The 19,244-nt window shown below is 43.4% G+C and overlaps 10 non-coding genes across 10 annotated transcripts; 4 read left to right on the forward strand and 6 right to left on the reverse strand.

Annotated features, from left to right (window-relative positions):
* The first annotated feature begins 3,443 nt into the window (after nucleotides 1-3,443).
* LOC143741773 (U4 spliceosomal RNA) lies at nucleotides 3,444-3,584 on the forward strand. Its single transcript, XR_013205228.1, has one exon. It is a non-coding gene; the product is annotated as a U4 spliceosomal RNA (small nuclear RNA).
* Nucleotides 3,585-4,029: 445 nt separating this feature from the next.
* trnas-gcu (transfer RNA serine (anticodon GCU)) lies at nucleotides 4,030-4,111 on the reverse strand. Its single transcript has one exon. It is a non-coding gene; the product is annotated as a tRNA-Ser (tRNA).
* Nucleotides 4,112-4,474: 363 nt separating this feature from the next.
* Nucleotides 4,475-4,556, reverse strand: trnas-gcu (transfer RNA serine (anticodon GCU)). The gene has a single exon. It is a non-coding gene; the product is annotated as a tRNA-Ser (tRNA).
* A 741-nt stretch (nucleotides 4,557-5,297) lies between these two features.
* LOC143741944 (U4 spliceosomal RNA) lies at nucleotides 5,298-5,438 on the forward strand. Its single transcript, XR_013205290.1, has one exon. It is a non-coding gene; the product is annotated as a U4 spliceosomal RNA (small nuclear RNA).
* A 445-nt stretch (nucleotides 5,439-5,883) lies between these two features.
* On the reverse strand, nucleotides 5,884-5,965 carry trnas-gcu (transfer RNA serine (anticodon GCU)). Its single transcript has one exon. It is a non-coding gene; the product is annotated as a tRNA-Ser (tRNA).
* A 1,184-nt stretch (nucleotides 5,966-7,149) lies between these two features.
* Nucleotides 7,150-7,290, forward strand: LOC143741953 (U4 spliceosomal RNA). Its single transcript, XR_013205293.1, has one exon. It is a non-coding gene; the product is annotated as a U4 spliceosomal RNA (small nuclear RNA).
* Nucleotides 7,291-7,735: 445 nt separating this feature from the next.
* On the reverse strand, nucleotides 7,736-7,817 carry trnas-gcu (transfer RNA serine (anticodon GCU)). Its single transcript has one exon. It is a non-coding gene; the product is annotated as a tRNA-Ser (tRNA).
* A 137-nt stretch (nucleotides 7,818-7,954) lies between these two features.
* On the reverse strand, nucleotides 7,955-8,036 carry trnas-gcu (transfer RNA serine (anticodon GCU)). Its single transcript has one exon. It is a non-coding gene; the product is annotated as a tRNA-Ser (tRNA).
* Nucleotides 8,037-9,112: 1,076 nt separating this feature from the next.
* Nucleotides 9,113-9,194, reverse strand: trnas-gcu (transfer RNA serine (anticodon GCU)). Its single transcript has one exon. It is a non-coding gene; the product is annotated as a tRNA-Ser (tRNA).
* Nucleotides 9,195-9,935: 741 nt separating this feature from the next.
* On the forward strand, nucleotides 9,936-10,076 carry LOC143741645 (U4 spliceosomal RNA). The gene has a single exon (XR_013205183.1). It is a non-coding gene; the product is annotated as a U4 spliceosomal RNA (small nuclear RNA).
* Nucleotides 10,077-19,244: the final 9,168 nt, after the last annotated feature.

Consider the following 19,244-nt stretch of genomic DNA (forward strand, 5'->3'; position numbering starts at 1 on the left):
TGAACGGCTTTTCCATGCGACATGGCTCTCTCGAAACACTAAAGACAACAAACGAAGACGATGGGATTCGAACACACGCATAAAGAGTGGATTAGCAGTCCATCGCCTTAACCATTCGGCCACCTTGTCACTCACCTGCACGTCTTTAGGAGGAAGGTTGGGAAACTCACAACTGTGTTGATAGAGGGAGATGTGCTTATGTTTCTTTTGTGGGCTGCTTCTGCTTTGTTGGTAAGAACCTAGAGAGAACGCCTGGGTCAAGAAAATGGCAGCATAGCTTACATTGGACCTCTCTCAGAATATGTTTGCAGTGTCCTTGCAATCTTCATTATCCTACCCAAACTGGTAGGGGGCTCATCGAATCGATCCAAAACTCAAACATGTTCTTGGAGATTGAGGCTTATAACTCTGCCCCTTTGTTACCAGGATACTCATAAGTATATCCCATAAAAAATACCGCACATTTTGTTCTTTGAGCTAAGAGAGAACAATTAATAAACCTCTATGTGCATTTCACTCACCTGTTTCATAGACACACCATGCAGCCGGCCATTTCAAAAGGCTGATTACATGGCAGTTTAAAACGTGATACCACCCTGTCGTTCCATGTCCAGATAAAAGCACAGGAGACGTCGCTACCTTGTCTGGCTTTCTTTCGTCTGGCGAACGACGAGGATGGGATTCGAACCCACGCCTGCAGAGCTCAATGGCCGGTCCAGAATGAATCTGGCTTTCCTTCCTTTGGCATCTCTATAGGACAAGAGGCAGTCATTAGGCTGTTGTAGGCAACATGTAGGTCTACATGCACAGACAGACAGACAGATAGATAGGAAATTAAGCAACTACAATATAAGGTTGTATGTTTTTTTCCACAGTCTCAACTAATTTGGTCAAGAATATTTCAAGTCTTAAGTTTCTGAGACACTGTTTCATTTATATTGTTATGCTAATGTGAAATAGTTTGTTCAGATCTCATCAGATGGCATGAACTGATGGTTGTCGGTTATTAAAAATGTAATCAAAACAGTTTAGTGATGAAAGAAATGGAAAAAAATGATACTCTCTCACTCTCTCTCTCTCTCTCTCTCTCTCTCTCTCTCTCTCTCTCTCTCTCTCTCTCTCTCTCTCTCTCTCTCTCACACACACACACACACATTCACATTCACTCACTCACTCTCTCTTTGAAAAAATGGCTGTTATTTTACAAACTGAAATTGTATGAGAACTGAACTGAAATCACAACACAAGCCAATCCTGTTTCTTCATGTTTGTTAAGAAATGATCATACCCACTCTTTCACTCACTCTTATTCTCTCTCACACACACTTTATAGCACTCTCTTTGAAAACAATTGGTATCATAAATTGTATGATGAATGACATGAATATATATTAAAATATCCAATTCAGTTTACCTTGATGCCTATTTTCTGTGTCAATTTCTTATCCTATTGCAATAGACGTTATATGGTCAGATGGTGTAACCAATATTTTGTCTAAAAGACTAATATTGTACAAAAAAGTTAATATGAATAATAATTTAATACTCTACTACACTGTAATAATGGGTGTTTAAACCATTTGTACTCAAATGGTCAAAGAATAGACATAAAACAAGATGTTTACAGCATATGGTCTTGCTCAGTACAACGAAAAACCCATATAATTTATAATAAAACATATTCTCATATGATATTACTAAATAAACTACTAATTTCATGCAATTGCATGAACTCTAGGAGGTGTGAAATATTAGATATTGGTAATTTTTTGTGGTTACACCATTTGACAGTTTAACGGGCTGTCAGTTCTATCTTTTGTTAAAAATAGTATAAATGTCATATTAAATAATAATTAACATAGCGATCAGTTTTCTGACCGTCTTATCAAACTTAGCAGCGACATTTAACACTTGACACAGACACAAAATCGAGCATCTCTGTTCTAGTTTAATTTGATGGACACAAGAAAGACACGCAAAAGACACTTAAAAACGTTCAGTAAAGAAAATAATTAACATTGCGATCAGCGTTATCTCTTAAGGTTTGTGACCGTCTTATCAAACTTCACGAAAAACATCCAACGTTTGTCACAGCAGAAGTATTTACAAACACACCACATACTTTTACGATTACAATTCAGTGATTTACATAATTTTAGTAAGTTCTACTTACTTTTAGTGTCGAGAGATATTCGCCGCCGGTAAATAAAGTTACCTCAGAATGAACTGTGACATCGTCTTCATCAGTCAACCAATGAGAACACTGTGCGCACGGGGCCCTGTTTCGATGCATCTGATTGGCTCTTTTGCCCCCCTTGGAGCGGCAACTGCTTCGAAGCATATGATTGGCTCTTTTGCCCCGCTGTTGTTAGGAGTTAGGACACTGTTAGGAGTTGTCAGGACTTTGTTAGGAGTTGTCAGGACTTTGTTAGGAGTTGTTAGGACTTTGTTTGGACTTGTTAGGACTTTGTTTGGACTTGTTAGGACTTTGTTAGGATTGATAGAGCAGTCCATTTAGTGGAGGTTACGGCCACCTCGTCACTCGCCTGCACAACTGCCCGAAGCTGGTGTGTTTCTGCAGCTATTTTAGTGATGATGTCGTTAAAGTCGGCAGCAATGTCCTTTGAACGGCTTTTCCATGCGCACTTGGCTCTCTCGAAACACTAAAGACAACAAACGACGAGGATGGGATTCGAACCCACGCGTGGAGAGCACAATGGATTAGCAGTGCATCGCCTTAACGACTCGGCCACCTCGTCACTCACCTGCTCATCTGCCCGAAGCTGGGCTGTGGTGTGTTTCTGCAGCTATTTTAAGGATGATGTCGTTAAAGTCGGCAGCAATGTCATTTGAACAGCTTTTCCATGCGAACTTGGCTCTCTCGAAACACTAAAGACATCAAACGTCGTGGATGGGATTCGAACCCACGCGTGCAGAGCACAATGGATTAGCAGTCCATCGCCTTAACCACTCGGCCACCTCGTCACTCGCCTGCACAACTGCCCGAAGCTGGTGTGTTTCTGCAGCTATTTTAATGATGATGTCGTTAAAGTCGGCAGCAACGTACTTTGAACGGCTTTTCCATGCGCACTTGGCTCTCTCGAAACACTAAAGACAACAAACGCCTATGATGGGATTCGAACAAACGCATGAAGAGCACAATGAATCAGCAGTCCATCACCTTAACCATTCGGCCACCTCGTCACTCACCTACACGTCTTTAAGTCATAAGTATCTCCCATCAAAAGTACCGCACATTTTGTTCTTTGAGCTAAGAGAGAACAATTAATAAACCTCTATGTGCATTTCACTCACCTGTTTCATAGACACACCATGCAGCCGGCCGTTCCAAAAGGCTGATTACATGGCAGTTTAAAACGTGATACCACCCTGTCGTTCCATGTCCAGATAAATCCACAGGAGACGTCGCTACCTTGTTTGGCATTCTTTCGCAGAGGCAATATCATAGTCTATGAGGCTCATCCGAGACATGATCTTTGCTGGTTGAAAACTTTACCCAATACCCCGCTGGGATGACTTGAAATACAGTCAGCCTTGGCAATTTTTGACAGTCTCTTGAGGGGCTTCATGACTTGTTGTAAAAGGGAATTTTACTTTTGCTTTTTTTACATTCTGTCTTTGCTGTGGTGTCGAAAGCATAAGCTTGAAGGTGGCTGGTTTAGCCAGGATTTGGACCTCCCTTGAACGTGTGTTTGTATTTAAAATGATTATATCCATTAACCAGGGGGCTATTATAACTGAAATACAGCTATAATTAAAAGCTTGCCATGAGCTGCACCCCTGCGGTTGACCTGTCCTCTAGGCTCCCTGTGAAACTAAACACCAAAGATGGGACTCAAACCCATGCGCACAGAGCACAAAGGATTAGCAGTCCATCGCCTTAACCACGCAGCAACTCACCTGCACGTAGAGTTTTTCTGCATCTATCTTTAGTATGATGACGTTGTAGTTGGAAGCAAAAAGCTTTGCCAGGCACAATTGGCTTTCTTGAACACTAAAGACATCAAACGACGAGGATGGGATTTGAACCCACGCGTGCAGAGCACAATGGATTAGCAGTCCATCGCCTTAACCACTCGGCCACCTTGTCACTCGCCTGCACAACTTCCCGAAGCTGGTGTGTTTCTGCAGCTATTTTAATGATGATGTCGTTAAAGTCGGCAGCAATGTCCTTTGAACGGCTTTTCCATGCGCACTTGGCTCTCTCGAAACACTCAAGACAACAAACGACGAGGATGGGATTCGAACAAACGCGTGCAGAGCAGAATGGATTAGCAGTCCATCGCGTTAACCACTAGGCCACCTCGTCACTCACCTGCTCATCTCGCCGAAGCTGGGCTTTGGTGTGTTTCTGCAGCTATTTTAAGGATGAAGTCGTTAAAGTCGGCAGCAATGTCATTTGAACGGCTTTTCCATGCGCACTTGGCTCTCTCGAAACACTAAAGACATCAAACGACGAGGATGGGATTCGAACCCACGTGTGCAGAGCACAATGGATTAGCAGTCCATCGCCTTAACCACTCGGCCACCTCGTCACTACGCCTGCACATCTGCCCGAAGCTGGCGTGTGGTGTGTTTCTGCAGCTATTTTAATTGTGATGTCGTTAAAGTCGGCAGCAATGTACTTTGAACGGCTTTTCCATGCGACATGGCTCTCTCGAAACACTAAAGACAACAAACGAAGACGATGGGATTCGAACACACGCATAAAGAGTGGATTAGCAGTCCATCGCCTTAACCATTCGGCCACCTTGTCACTCACCTGCACGTCTTTAGGAGGAAGGTTGGGAAACTCACAACTGTGTTGATAGAGGGAGATGTGCTTATGTTTCTTTTGTGGGCTGCTTCTGCTTTGTTGGTAAGAACCTAGAGAGAACGCCTGGGTCAAGAAAATGGCAGCATAGCTTACGTTGGACCTCTCTCAGAATATGTTTGCAGTGTCCTTGCAATCTTCATTATCCTACCCAAACTGGTAGGGGGCTCATCGAATCGATCCAAAACTCAAACATGTTCTTGGAGATTGAGGCTTATAACTCTGCCCCTTTGTTACCAGGATACTCATAAGTATATCCCATAAAAAATACCGCACATTTTGTTCTTTGAGCTAAGAGAGAACAATTAATAAACCTCTATGTGCATTTCACTCACCTGTTTCATAGACACACCATGCAGCCGGCCGTTCCAAAAGGCTGATTACATGGCAGTTTAAAACGTGATACCACCCTGTCGTTCCATGTCCAGATAAAACCACAGGAGACGTCGCTACCTTGTTTGGCATTCTTTCGGAGAGGCAATATCATAGTCTATGAGGCTCATCCGAGACATGATCTTTGCTGGTTGAAAACTTTACCCAATACCCCGCTGGGATGACTTGAAATACAGTCAGCCTTGGCAATTTTTGACAGTCTCTTGAGGGGCTTCATGACTTGTTGTAAAAGGGAATTTTACTTTAGCTTTTTTTACATTCTGTCATCGCTGTGGTGTCGAAAGCATAAGCTTGAAGGTGGCTGGTTTAGCCAGGATTTGGACCTCCCTTGAACGTGTGTTTGTATTTAAAATGATTATATCCATTAACCAGGGGGCTATTATAACTGAAATACAGCTATAATTAAAAGCTTGCCATGAGCTGCACCCCTGCGGTTGACCTGTCCTCTAGGCTCCCTGTGAAACTAAACACCAAAGATGGGACTCAAACCCATGCGCACAGAGCACAAAGGATTAGCAGTCCATCGCCTTAACCACGCAGCAACTCACCTGCACGTAGAGTTTTTCTGCATCTATCTTTAGTATGATGACGTTGTAGTTGGAAGCAAAAAGCTTTGCCAGGCACAATTGGCTTTCTTGAACACTAAAGACATCAAACGACGAGGATGGGATTCGAACCCACGCGTGCAGAGCACAATGGATTAGCAGTCCATCGCCTTAACCACTCGGCCACCTTGTCACTCGCCTGCACAACTTCCCGAAGCTGGTGTGTTTCTGCAGCTATTTTAATGATGATGTCGTTAAAGTCGGCAGCAATGTCCTTTGAACGGCTTTTCCATGCGCACTTGGCTCTCTCGAAACACTAAAGACAACAAACGACGAGGATGGGATTCGAACCCACGCGTGCAGAGCACAATGGATTAGCAGTGCATCGCCTTAACGACTCGGCCACCTCGTCACTCACCTGCTCATCTGCCCGAAGCTGGGCTGTGGTGTGTTTCTGCAGCTATTTTAAGGATGATGTCGTTAAAGTCGGCAGCAATGTCATTTGAACAGCTTTTCCATGCGAACTTGGCTCTCTCGAAACACTAAAGACATCAAACGTCGTGGATGGGATTCGAACCCACGCGTGCAGAGCACAATGGCTTAGCAGTCCATCGCCTTAACCACTCGGCCACCTCGTCACTTGGCTGCACAACTGCCCGAAGCTGGTGTGTTTCTGCAGCTATTTTAATGATGATGTCGTTAAAGTCGGCAGCAACGTACTTTGAACGGCTTTTCCATGCGCACTTGGCTCTCTCGAAACACTAAAGACAACAAACGCCTATGATGGGATTCGAACAAACGCATGAAGAGCACAATGAATCAGCAGTCCATCACCTTAACCATTCGGCCACCTCGTCACTCACCTACACGTCTTTAGGAGGAAGGTTGGGAAACTCACAACTGTGTTGATAGAGGGAGATCTGCATATGTTTCTTTTGTGTGCTGCTTCTGCTTTGTTGGTAAGAACCTAGAGAGAACGCCTGGGTCAAGAAAATGGCAGCATAGCTTACATTGGACCTCTCTCAGAATATGTTTGCAGTGTCCTTGCACTCTTCATTATCCTACCCAAACTGGTAGGGGGCTCATCGAATCGATCCCAAACTCAAACATGTTCTTGGAGATTGAGGGTTATAACTCTGGCCCTTTGTAACCAGGATAGCCATAAGTGTCTCCCATCAAAAGTACAGCACATTTTGTTCTTTGAGCTAAGAGAGAACAATTAATAAACCTCTATGTGCATTTCACTCACCTGTTTCATAGACACACCATGCAGCCGGCCGTTCCAAAAGGCTGATTACATGGCAGTTTAAAACATGATACCACCCTGTCGTTCCATGTCCAGATAAAACCACAGGAGATGTCGCTACCTTGTTTGGCATTCTTTCGCAGAGGCAATATCATAGTCTATGAGACTAATCCGAGACGTGATCTTTGCTGGTTGAAAACTTTACCCAATACCCCGCTGGGATGACTTGAAATACAGTCAGCCTTGGCAATTTTTGACAGTCTCTTGAGAGGCTTCATGACTTGTTGTAAAAGGGAATTTTACTTTTGCTTTTTTTACATTCTGTCTTCGCTGTGGTGTCGAAAGCATAAGCTTGAAGGTGGCTGGTTTAGCCAGGATTTGGACCTCCCTTGAACGTGTGTTTGTATTTAAAATGATTATATCCATTAACCAGGGGGCTATTATAACTGAAATACAGCTATAATTAAAAGCTTGCCATGAGCTGCACCCCTGCGGTTGACCTGTCCTCTAGGCTCCCTGTGAAACTAAACACCAAAGATGGGACTCAAACCCATGCGCACAGAGCACAAAGGATTAGCAGTCCATCGCCTTAACCACGCAGCAACTCGCCTGCACGTAGAGTTTTTCTGCATCTATCTTTAGTATGATGACGTTGTAGTTGGAAGCAAAAAGCTTTGCCAGGCACAATTGGCTTTCTTGAACACTAAAGACATCAAACGACGAGGATGGGATTCGAACCCACGCGTGCAGAGCACAATGGATTAGCAGTCCATCGCCTTAACCACTTGGCCACCTTGTCACTCGCCTGCACAACTTCCCGAAGCTGGTGTGTTTCTGCAGCTATTTTAATGATGATGTCGTTAAAGTCGGCAGCAATGTCCTTTGAACGGCTTTTCCATGCGCACTTGGCTCTCTCGAAACACTCAAGACAACAAACGACGAGGATGGGATTCGAACCCACGCGTGCAGAGCACAATGGATTAGCAGTCCATCGCCTTAACCACTCGGCCACCTCGTCACTCACCTGCTCATCTGCCCGAAGCTGGGCTGTGGTGTGTTTCTGCAGCTATTTTAAGGATGATGTCGTTAAAGTCGGCAGCAATGTCATTTGAACGGCTTTTCCATGCGCACTTGGCTCTCTCGAAACACTAGAGACATCAAACGACATGGATGGGATTCGAACAAACGCGTGCAGAGCAGAATGGATTAGCAGTCCATCGCGTTAACCACTAGGCCACCTCGTCACTCGCCAGCACGACTGCCCGAAGCTGGGCTGTGGTGTGTTTCTGCAGCTATTTTAATGGTGATGTCGTTAAAGTCGGCAGCAATGTACTTTGAACGGCTTTTCCAAGCGACATGGCTCTCTTGAAACACTAAAGACAACAAAAGAAGACGATGGGATTCGAACACACGCATAAAGAGTGGATTAGCAGTCCATCGCCTTAACCATTCGGCCACCTTGTCACTCACCTGCACGTCTTTAGGAGGAAGGTTGGGAAACTCACAACTGTGTTGATAGAGGGAGATGTGCTTATGTTTCTTTTGTGTGCTGCTTCTGCTTTGTTGGTAAGAACCTAGAGAGAACCCCTGGGTCAAGAAAATGGCAGCATAGCTTACATTGGACCTCTCTCAGAATATGTTTGCAGTGTCCTTGCAATCTTCATTATCCTACCCAAACTGGTAGGGGGCTCATCGAATCGATCCAAAACTCAAACATGTTCTTGGAGATTGAGGCTTATAACTCTGCCCCTTTGTTACCAGGATACTCATAAGTATATCCCATAAAAAATACCGCACATTTTGTTCTTTGAGCTAAGAGAGAACAATTAATAAACCTCTATGTGCATTTCACTCACCTGTTTCATAGACACACCATGCAGCCGGCCGTTCCAAAAGGCTGATTACATGGCATTAGCAGTCCATCGCGTTAACCACTAGGCCACCTCGTCACTCACCTGCTCATCTGGCCGAAGCTGGGCTGTGGTGTGTTTCTGCAGCTATTTTAAGGATGAAGTCGTTAAAGTTCGGCAGCAATGTCATTTGAACGGCTTTTCCATGCGCACTTGGCTCTCTCGAAACACTAAAGACATCAAACGACGAGGATGGGATTCGAACCCACGCGTGCAGAGCACAATGGATTAGCAGTCCATCGCCTTAACCACTCGGCCACCTCGTCACTACGCCTGCACATCTGCCCGAAGCTCGTGTGTGGTGTGTTTCTGCAGCTATTTTAATGGTGATGTCGTTAAAGTCGGCAGCAATGTACTTTGAACGGCTTTTCCATGCGACATGGCTCTCTCGAAACACTAAAGACAACAAACGAAGACGATGGGATTTGAACACACGCATAAAGAGTGGATTAGCAGTCCATCGCCTTAACCATTCGGCCACCTTGTCACTCACCTGCACGTCTTTAGGAGGAAGGTTGGGAAACTCACAACTGTGTTGATAGAGAGAGATGTGCTTATGTTTCTTTTGTGTGCTGCTTCTGCTTTGTTGGTAAGAACCTAGAGAGAACGCCTGGGTCAAGAAAATGGCAGCATAGCTTACATTGGACCTCTCTCAGAATATGTTTGCAGTGTCCTTGCAATCTTCATTATCCTACCCAAACTGGTAGGGGGCTCATCGAATCAATCCAAAACTCAAACATGTTCTTGGAGATTGAGGCTTATAACTCTGCCCCTTTGTTACCAGGATACTCATAAGTATACCCCATAAAAAATACCGCACATTTTGTTCTTTGAGCTAAGAGAGAACAATTAATAAACCTCTATGTGCATTTCACTCACCTGTTTCATAGACACACCATGCAGCCGGCCGTTCCAAAAGGCTGATTACATGGCAGTTTAAAACGTGATACCACCCTGTCGTTCCATGTCCAGATATAAGCACAGGAGACGTCGCTACCTTGTCTGGCATTCTTTCGCAGAGGCAATATCATAGTCTATGAGGCTCATCCGAGACGTGATCTTTGCTGGTTGAAAACTTTACCCAATACCCCGCTGGGATGACTTGAAATACAGTCAGCCTTGGCAATTTTTGACAGTCTCTTGAGAGGCTTCATGACTTGTTGTAAAAATGAATTTTACTTTTGCTTTTTTTACATTCTGTCTTCGCTGTGGTGTTGAAAGCATAAGCTTGAAGGTGGCTGGTTTAGCCAGGATTTGGACCTCCCTTGAACGTGTGTTTGTATTTAAAATGATTATATCCATTAACCAGGGGGCTATTATAACTGAAATACAGCTATAATTAAAAGCTTGCCATGAGCTGCACCCCTGCGGTTGACCTGTCCTCTAGGCTCCCTGTGAAACTAAACACCAAAGATGGGACTCAAACCCATGCGCACAGAGCACAAAGGATTAGCAGTCCATCGCCTTAACCACGCAGCAACTTGCCTGCACGTAGAGTTTTTCTGCATCTATCTTTAGTATGATGACGTTGTAGTTGGAAGCAAAAAGCTTTGCTTTTTGCACACCATGCAGCCGTTCCAAAAGGCTGATTACATGGCAGTTTAAAACGTGATACCACCCTGTCGTTCCATGTCCAGATAAAAGCACAGGAGACGTCGCTACCTTATCTGTATTTCTTTCATCAGGCGAACGACGAGGATGGGATTCGAGCCCACGCGTGCAGAGCACAATGGATTAGCAGTCCATCGCCTTAACCACTCGGCCAAAGAGGGGGCAAAACGGATTGCTAAGGGGGGGGGAAAGAAGGAAAAAAAACGCCAAAGAAGGGGGAAAAGGCGCCAAAGTCATGGGTTCGAGTCCCAGGGAAAGCAAGAACTGATAATGTAAAATGTGTTCCTTGAAATGCTATTTAAGTTGCTTTGGATAAAAGTGTCTGTCAAATGTGTGAATGTAAGTGTAAAAATGTAAAAAATTAAAAATAAATGATAGAAAAGTCAATATTTAGACCTATTTTACACATTTAGACGCATTTTAGACCTATTTTACCCAATTAAAAAACAATTTGCAAGAATAAAATGTACAACATACTTTGCACAAACATAGTTTATTCCAAAAGCTTGAATGTAACGCACGTTATATGTAATAAAAAAATATATACAAGTACAAATATATGTAAATACAATTATTTATTATACAATCACTACCACAAAGTCTCAAATCCAACATTTACAATAGAAGGAATATATATATATATAATTAAAATGGTTTCATATATAATAAACACTACCACAAATTTGGTTTCATAATAATAATATATACATTACATATAATAATAATAATATATACACATTCACAAATAAAAGCTCAAATCTATATAACTTTATAATAAATACAAATTTAAATAGCTACATGTAATGATAATAAAAACGTAGTACAATTACAAATAGTTTGATAAATGAATAATAATATATATATAATTAGTATTTTTGGTAGTTTTATAATAATATTAATAATAATTAGCCATTTAGATACACATACACACTCACACAATTGCAATGGCTAGATATAATAATAGTAATAATATAACTTCCACAAATAGTTTAATAAAAATGTAGAAAAAATTGTTATATATAAAATATATATACATAAACATATTTTTAAGAGCTTTCCTTCAAATGTACTTAATGCACTAACGTAAAATTTAAAGTTTTATAAAATTATATAAAATTTTCTAAAATTAAAATTATCACAATTATAAAAAATAAAAAATTAAATATAATTGTGAATGAAAGACAAAATAAATCCTAAAGAGACTCTTTCCACTCTGCAATGGTCTGGCCAGCTGCTGGACAGTACCACTTTCCTCTAACCTGGGAATGGCCAGTGAGTTTACTTTTTGATTGGCCACATATTTTACACTCATAATGGTAATGTTCCTTTGTGTGACGCTTCTTTGGTGGCTCCCCTCTTGCCACACGCTCTTGATCCTCAAGTGCTGCCTTGTGCTGTCTCCATGCACGCTGTCGGTTCTGAGGAGGTGGTGGAACTGATGGCTGTTGGCCTGGTGGAAAAGACGACCAACCCTGAGAGTGCGATGGTGGAACCGATGGCTGTTGGCACGGCTGAAGAGAAGACCAACCCTGAGAGTGGGATGGTGGAACCGATGGCTGTTGGCACGGCTGAAGAGAAGACCAACCCTGAGAGTGCGATGGTGGAACCGATGGCTGTTGGCCTGGTGGAAAAGACGACCAACCCTGAGAGTGCGATGGTGGAACTGATGGCGGTTGGCCTGGTGGAAAAGACGACCAACCCTGAGAGTGCGATGGTGGAACCGATGGCTGTTGGCACGGCTGAAGAGAAGACCAACCCTGAGAGTGCGATGGTGGAACCGATGGCTGTTGGCACGGCTGAAGAGAAGACCAACCCTGAGAGTGCGATGGTGGAACCGATGGCTGTTGGCACGGCTGAAGAGAAGACCAACCCTGAGAGTGCGATGGTGGAACCGATGGCTGTTGGCCTGGTGGAAAAGACGACCAACCCTGAGAGTGCGATGGTGGAACTGATGGCGGTTGGCCTGGTGGAAAAGACGACCAACCCTGAGAGTGCGATGGTGGAACTGATGGCGGTTGGCCTGGTGGAAAAGACGACCAACCCTGAGAGTGCGATGGTGGAACTGATGGCGGTTGGCCTGGTGGAAAAGACGACCAACCCTGAGAGTGCGATGGTGGAAAAGACAAATCAGAATTCCCAGGCCAGACATGCCACCCAGGAAAGTGCTGGGCCCCAGGCCAGTCTGTGCCAGATGGAGATGTGTCTACAAGCCCAGTGTCTGTGTGCGTAATAGAAGACACTGCAGTTCCAGTTCGTGCACATTTACGTTGGCGTATAACTGCCTCACCCTCCCGATTTTCAGGCTCCTGGAACTCAATGGCAACATGTCCATGTTCAACAGGTGCAGATGGGAGTTCTCTAGGCTTTGGCAGTGGCTCCTTTGCCAAACCAACAGGCTGGGGAAGCTCCACTCCTTGTAGCAAGGTGTCCCGGTCAGTTCTTTTCTGTCTGTCGAGAAGCCTGGGAAAGAATAACAGACATTTTTAGCTTTACCCACAGTACATTTACAAAACATCTCTACTGATTTGTTTTTATAAACTATGTACACTAAACTATTCAAAAACTATCCATCACTTGGATACTTCAGCATTAAAGGAACACGCCGACTTTTTGGGACTTTAGCTTATTCACCGTATCTCCGAAGCACTGCTACTTCTGTGGAGTTATTTACTCCAACTCTGAGCAAACTCTCTGCTCCTCACCAGTTCTCAGGTGCTGCGAGTAAATCACTCCGTCCAAGTAGCAGTGCTTCACCTTCTGAGAATATACTTCCCAGTATGTATATGGTTAGAAGAAGCCTGCGTCCCATATGGCCTTGTTATTTGTACACACTGTTGCTATACAAATCACAACATGTAAATAGGAAAATGTTGATGTTATTTTGTCACTTATTGGGAGCAGTATGCTAGATGGAGCCATTTACCTCCAGTATTTGTGCTAAGCTAGGCCAGCGGTGGGGGCGTCGGATAGAGTTACAGCACGCACGGAGATTAGAAGGGTATGTATGGACTTATCTGACTCTGGGGGATACGGTGAATAAGCTAAAGTCCCAAAAAGTCAGCGTGTTCCTTTAACATTCAGCAATATTATCAATTTGACTATACTGACATTATTGGACAATAACTAAACTGATAACATTACAGCTGATTTATAGCCGAATTGACCTCATTTCATAATTGATGAACTTCGCACTTTGTGAACATTATCAGAGAAAAACAGACTGTGGAATGTCTCAACTGACAAATCAGAATCAAGCATTTCAGAAAGCTGTGTAATAAGCAATAACGTATTCTAAACCGTAACATTCTGAATTTCTGAAAAGCTTTTGTGAAACAATGTATGCATTTATTACCAAATTTTTTAAATCCTTTTTTTGGCAGACATATAAAAGGTTGCAAGTTTCAAAATGAGACGGTGTCTGAAAACAATGTATACATTTAATGTATGTTATATACAAATACATGTGGAATAGAGAATAGTTCAAAAGATTTATTATTTCAGAAGTGCAGTCGTTCATCATAGGAATAGATTTCATATTACTGAAGTGAATTTAGGAAGCTGAAATCCAACTCACCATGAAGACACTGTGGTGTTGTTTATAGTAACTAGCACCAAGTTGGTCTGGTCTAGTAGCTCTCTGCAGTCTTCAAGCAGCTGCTTGATGTGGCTATAAATCATCACAATTGCCTGAGGAATGGGAAAGGTTTTGCCCTTGTTATCTTTAGGCCTATTTCTGCCTTCCCTGAATTCCTTCAGAAGCTTGAGTGCAACACATTCTGAAACCCTGTTGGCATCAGGTCTCTGGGCAGCCTGACCATGAGTCATGAACAGTCTGTGAATAAAAAGATGCATGATTGTATTATGTATGATTAGTATTCTATGGTTCATTATAGCTTTGTAAACATATAGACTGATTATGTTTTGGAATTGTATGGCAATGAGAGATAGACTTTATGATCTATCCTGGATCTCATCAAAACAGTTTTTTTTAAAGTATTTTTAACCTTTGAAAGGAATTAAATTATACAGGGAGCATTCAACAAGACTCAAATTTAACACCGGTGCACTACAATTTAACTCACCTCTCAGCTGCTTGCTGACCAGGGGCTGAGCCACTACGCTTCCGAGAAGCTCTCCAAGGACCTTCCAAGGTCTTTTTCTTGCACTTAAGGGAATACTTGGAGGGGGACTGATCAATGGTATGCAAATATGAATACAACCGCAAGATCTCTGCTATCTCGTTAGTTGATAAACCAGTGATCGTGCGGTTGAGACTGACGAGATAGCCTGCCAGGTTATCCACTGCCTCCCATCCAGGAACACCCCTTGAATCACATCTACTGTCCTAGAAATGGAAACAAAAACAGAATACTGGATTAGGAAATTATTTTGATACTTTGATAAACCATTCACAAATTACAAGCATCAGGTATTAGAAACTTTACCGGAGCTGGTGTGCTGGGCCCAGCACAGGAAATGTCTTCAATGTCAGGACTGTAAGAGCCACCACTTGGCACACTGGTTTCCTAGATTTTTTAAAAACATTTTAAAGAGAAGAATAAACTTCAGTTACAAAATTGACTGTTCAAATTGACTATTATTAATCTTTTAATTAAATGAACGTTTAATCATGAAGCAACTCATTCATTGCTCCTAAAAACATTAACATTCCTATGTAATTTTAATTCAAAACGATCAAGAAAATTGACATTACCAGAGGTGAGATCAATGAATCACCATGACTGGTGGAACTTGCAAGGGTGTGTGTGCCCAAATTGAGGTCTGCCGCATCACATATTGTGACATCCAGACACTCATCCTCCTGAACTTCAACCTCCATCTCTGGCAAGGCGATTTCATGTTGCTCCAGTGGAGAAAGCAGGTCTCCTCTGTCAGACTGTGCCAGCAAGTACTCCACAGCTATACGCTCATCTGCCATAAAGATGCAATAAACATTTTGTAATAAGAGCTATATATCAGGCTAAAGCAGTAGGCTACAGTGCATGTGATGAATGTAGTGTTGCTAATGAAAAATCTATTTTGCGATTAACATGAAAAATGTAAAAGCAAAAATCACAAAAGAAAAACTAAAACAAATACACTTCAACTTCACAAACTGACATATCTTATAACTAGGAACAAGCACCTTTACAGCAATGATCAGTCATGAAAACGATGGTCTGATTGGTTAGCGTTCAGGCAGCATGCAAAGCCTTTGAAAACACACAGTGATGCCTGGAATCACTATCGTAATAGTGTGTACAATGGTGAATCTTACCAGTGGGTTTCCCAGGAGGTTTGAATTCTGGCAGGAGTGCACATCCAAGGACTCTGTTGCTGAGGACATTCATGTGGGACATTAAACGTACATCATACATTTTAGTAAGTGATGTACCACTCATGTCCACAGCTTGATGAGCTCGGTTGATGTTCCACCTAGATGCACCCTCAAGCATGTACATCTGCGTATGTAGTGCATTACATCTCCAACCTGAAAGACAATGTTTCACATGATTAAAATACTATTATATAACCCCCCACTCAGAACCACCAGGCCTAAGAAAAAGGTTTGTTTCCAATTTGGTGCCTTTAATTTTCGAAGTCAGCAACTTCAGTATTGTGACAACACTATTTAAATATATGCATAATATTGTTTTATAATTTCAATTTACCTGGAATAAAAGTGCACTGGTGGCGATGGAAGCTTTCCAGAGAGGAGGACCCTCTGCCACACCTCAGTACATCCAGAACCTTGTCACCCTTCTGTAAACCGGAGCCCAGTTTTGTGTACAACTGAACACCGGGTGGATCTTGGATGCAAGGTAAGTGTTTCTGCTGTACCTCCCACACACGTGTCATGCTCTCTGGATTGATGAGGCGCAAACCAGTGGTGTCGGTCAGTTCCCACATGGAGTCCAGCAGTCCTTGTATCAAGACACGAGTTTCTTCAACTCCGCGTGTCCTCCTCCTGCAGTGCTTGGCCAGCTCACTGGAGGTGATGCTTGACAGGATTTGGGCCTCTGTTGAAATATGACCCCCATGTTTTTTTAAAAGCACGGTCTTTTTCGCCTCTTTAAGACGAGAGATGTCATCCTTGTCCCATTCAAATATACAGCTGGACAACTTGGAGCAGAAAGTGCCATACAGTGGATGGTGCTCCGTTGTAAGGCCAGCAGTAAACCGCCACATGAAGTGGAACACATCAAGTCGCACTGTGATATTCCATGGTCGGAACCAGGTAAGAACTGGAGTCACGCCTACACCAATGAGAAACAAGGAGTGATTGTTTTCTCAGATTTACATTTGCATCATTAAAGAAATATAATAATGCTGTTTTACATAAGCTTTTGTCTACTTGATTAGAAAACACTGAACAGGGTTCTCATAGTAAATTGCTACTGTAAATAGAAATTAAGAATTTTAGAACCATTGTAAATAGATCTAAAAAAATATAAATTTCTATAGTAAATAGTTCTAAAAATTCTCTTTATGAGTGTTCTTAAAGAATATGAACAAACACCTAGAAAAACCATGTACAGGAATGAAATTTAGTTTTTAGTAATTTAGAAACATGCCTGAAATGGTTGCTAATATGAATTAGAAATACAAACACATTCATATTAGGTAAAGACTTAATGTAACAAACCTGTCTCGCTGCAGCAGTCCCGGTCAACGTAAATCACAGCTGGCTCTGGCTCCCCAGCATCCTTGTATCGCTTTACGATGCCCTGACACAAGTCATCTATGCCAGCTCCCTCACCAGTGGTTAGGACACAGTTCAGGACTTGGCCAAACTCATTGCCAACATTGGTCATCCATGTAGCAGTGTCCGCAATGCCACCAGCAAGCTTTTTAGTTATCTATATAAATACACAAACATTACAATCAGGTAAAAATCTCTGAACATCAAGTTGAAATTAACATGCATTTGCCTCTTTTTATATACATTTACCTTCTTGGTAGAATCAAGCTTCCGGATGCTACCATATGTTGATGTTATGACACCCTTTAGCTCATCAATGTGACTCAGGATCTCGTTGGCATGAACCGTCTCAAACCACTGTGCCAGAGGTAGGGGGCAAAAAGGCGGTGGCTGCTGATATACCACTTCAGCCTGTGTCAGGGCACATTTCTTTTTGTGAAATTCACAGTCTGTCAGATAGTTAATGGTACGTCTTGCCCACTCCTCGCTGTGAACTTCTTCAAGCGCCTGCTGCAAGAAACTGGAGCTGTTCCCAGCAGTTCTAGGCTTCAACAAAGTCACACACTTCCTGTCAAGTGCAAGGTGAGTGGTAAGAACAGCGGGGAATTTGTTTCTGTGGGAGGGATCTAGTTGTTTGAGGATCTCCGAACTCCAAGGGCAGACAGGAATCTTAAACTTACTGCAGCGAGGGTAGTCTACTCCAATTAAATAATATCTCGAGTCAATATCAATGACTTCCCTCACTTTTGTGTAGATTCCTGAATGGTGCATCTTCCTATTGCACTGTGTACACTTCAGAGGAATACCCCACATTCTCATTGGGGCCCACAGAAACATACGCTGTCTAAAGTAGGTGTTAGGATCAGGAGGTGAAGTTGTAGGCTTGCTGGGACTTGGTGGATGAAACCAGTTTTGAGAAAACTGCTGCTTAAGTCGTCCTGTGGCGTCATATAGACACTGCGCGATCCACTTCTGGTCTGCTGGCTTAATAACTCGACAGAACTGTTTGGGGAGAAAACTCACCCAATTCACTACTGGAGGCCTCAGGTTAATTTCCAGGGATGGTGTTTGAGGTGCAGTTTGTGGAACGCCTTGCTGCTCTTCAATGTATGCGGGTGATTCAGTAAATGATGTTGTTGGAGAAGGTGTTGGTGGATCCACAGATTCTGTCCCTGCAAGACTGGTACAAGGATGATTAGTTTCAATGTGGTGAAGAAGTCCAACCGCACCCCAGACTTTTGCACCACACTGGTCACAACATTCTTGGACATGGTAATCTGACAGATGTTCGGAGAAACAGTCCACATCAATGTCTTCACCACAAAGACCACACTTTATTGAAGAACTGCTCTCTGGGACTGATCTTGAGCCTGCACTGCTCTCTGGGACTGATCTTGAGCCTGCACTGCTCTCTGGGACTGATCTTGAGCCTGCACTGCTCTCTGGGACTGATCTTGAGCCTGCACTGCTCTCTGGGACTGATCTTGAGCCTGCACTGCTCTCTGGGGCTGGTTTTGCGCCTGCACTGCTCAGTGGTCTTGCCTGAGCACCTGCACTGCTCCATGAGGCTGGTCTTGCCTGCGCACCTGCACTGCTCCATGAGGCTGGTCTTGCCTGCGCACCTGCACTGCTCCATGAGGCTGGTCTTGCCTGCGCACCTGCACTGCTCCATGAGGCTGGTCTTGCCTGCGCACCTGCACTGCTCCATGAGGCTGGTCTTGCCTGCGCACCTGCACTGCTCCATGAGGCAGGTTTTGCACCTGCACTGCTCTGTGGTCCTCCTTGCATGCCTGCACTGCTCTGTGGTCCTCCTTGCATGCCTGCACTGCTCTGTGGTCCTGCTTGCATGCCTGCACTGCTCTGTGGTCCTGCTTGCATGCCTGCACTGCTCTGTGGTCCTGCTTGCATGCCTGCACTGCTCTGTGGTCCTGCTTGCATGCCTGCACTGCTCTGTGGTCCTGCTTGCATGCCTGCACTGCTCTGTGGTCCTGCTTGCATGCCT

The sequence above is a fragment of the Siphateles boraxobius genome, unplaced genomic scaffold (assembly GCF_051911475.1).
Source record: "Siphateles boraxobius isolate OS27281-9 unplaced genomic scaffold, OSU_SipBor_1 1, whole genome shotgun sequence".
Taxonomy (NCBI): Eukaryota; Metazoa; Chordata; class Actinopteri; order Cypriniformes; family Leuciscidae; genus Siphateles; species Siphateles boraxobius.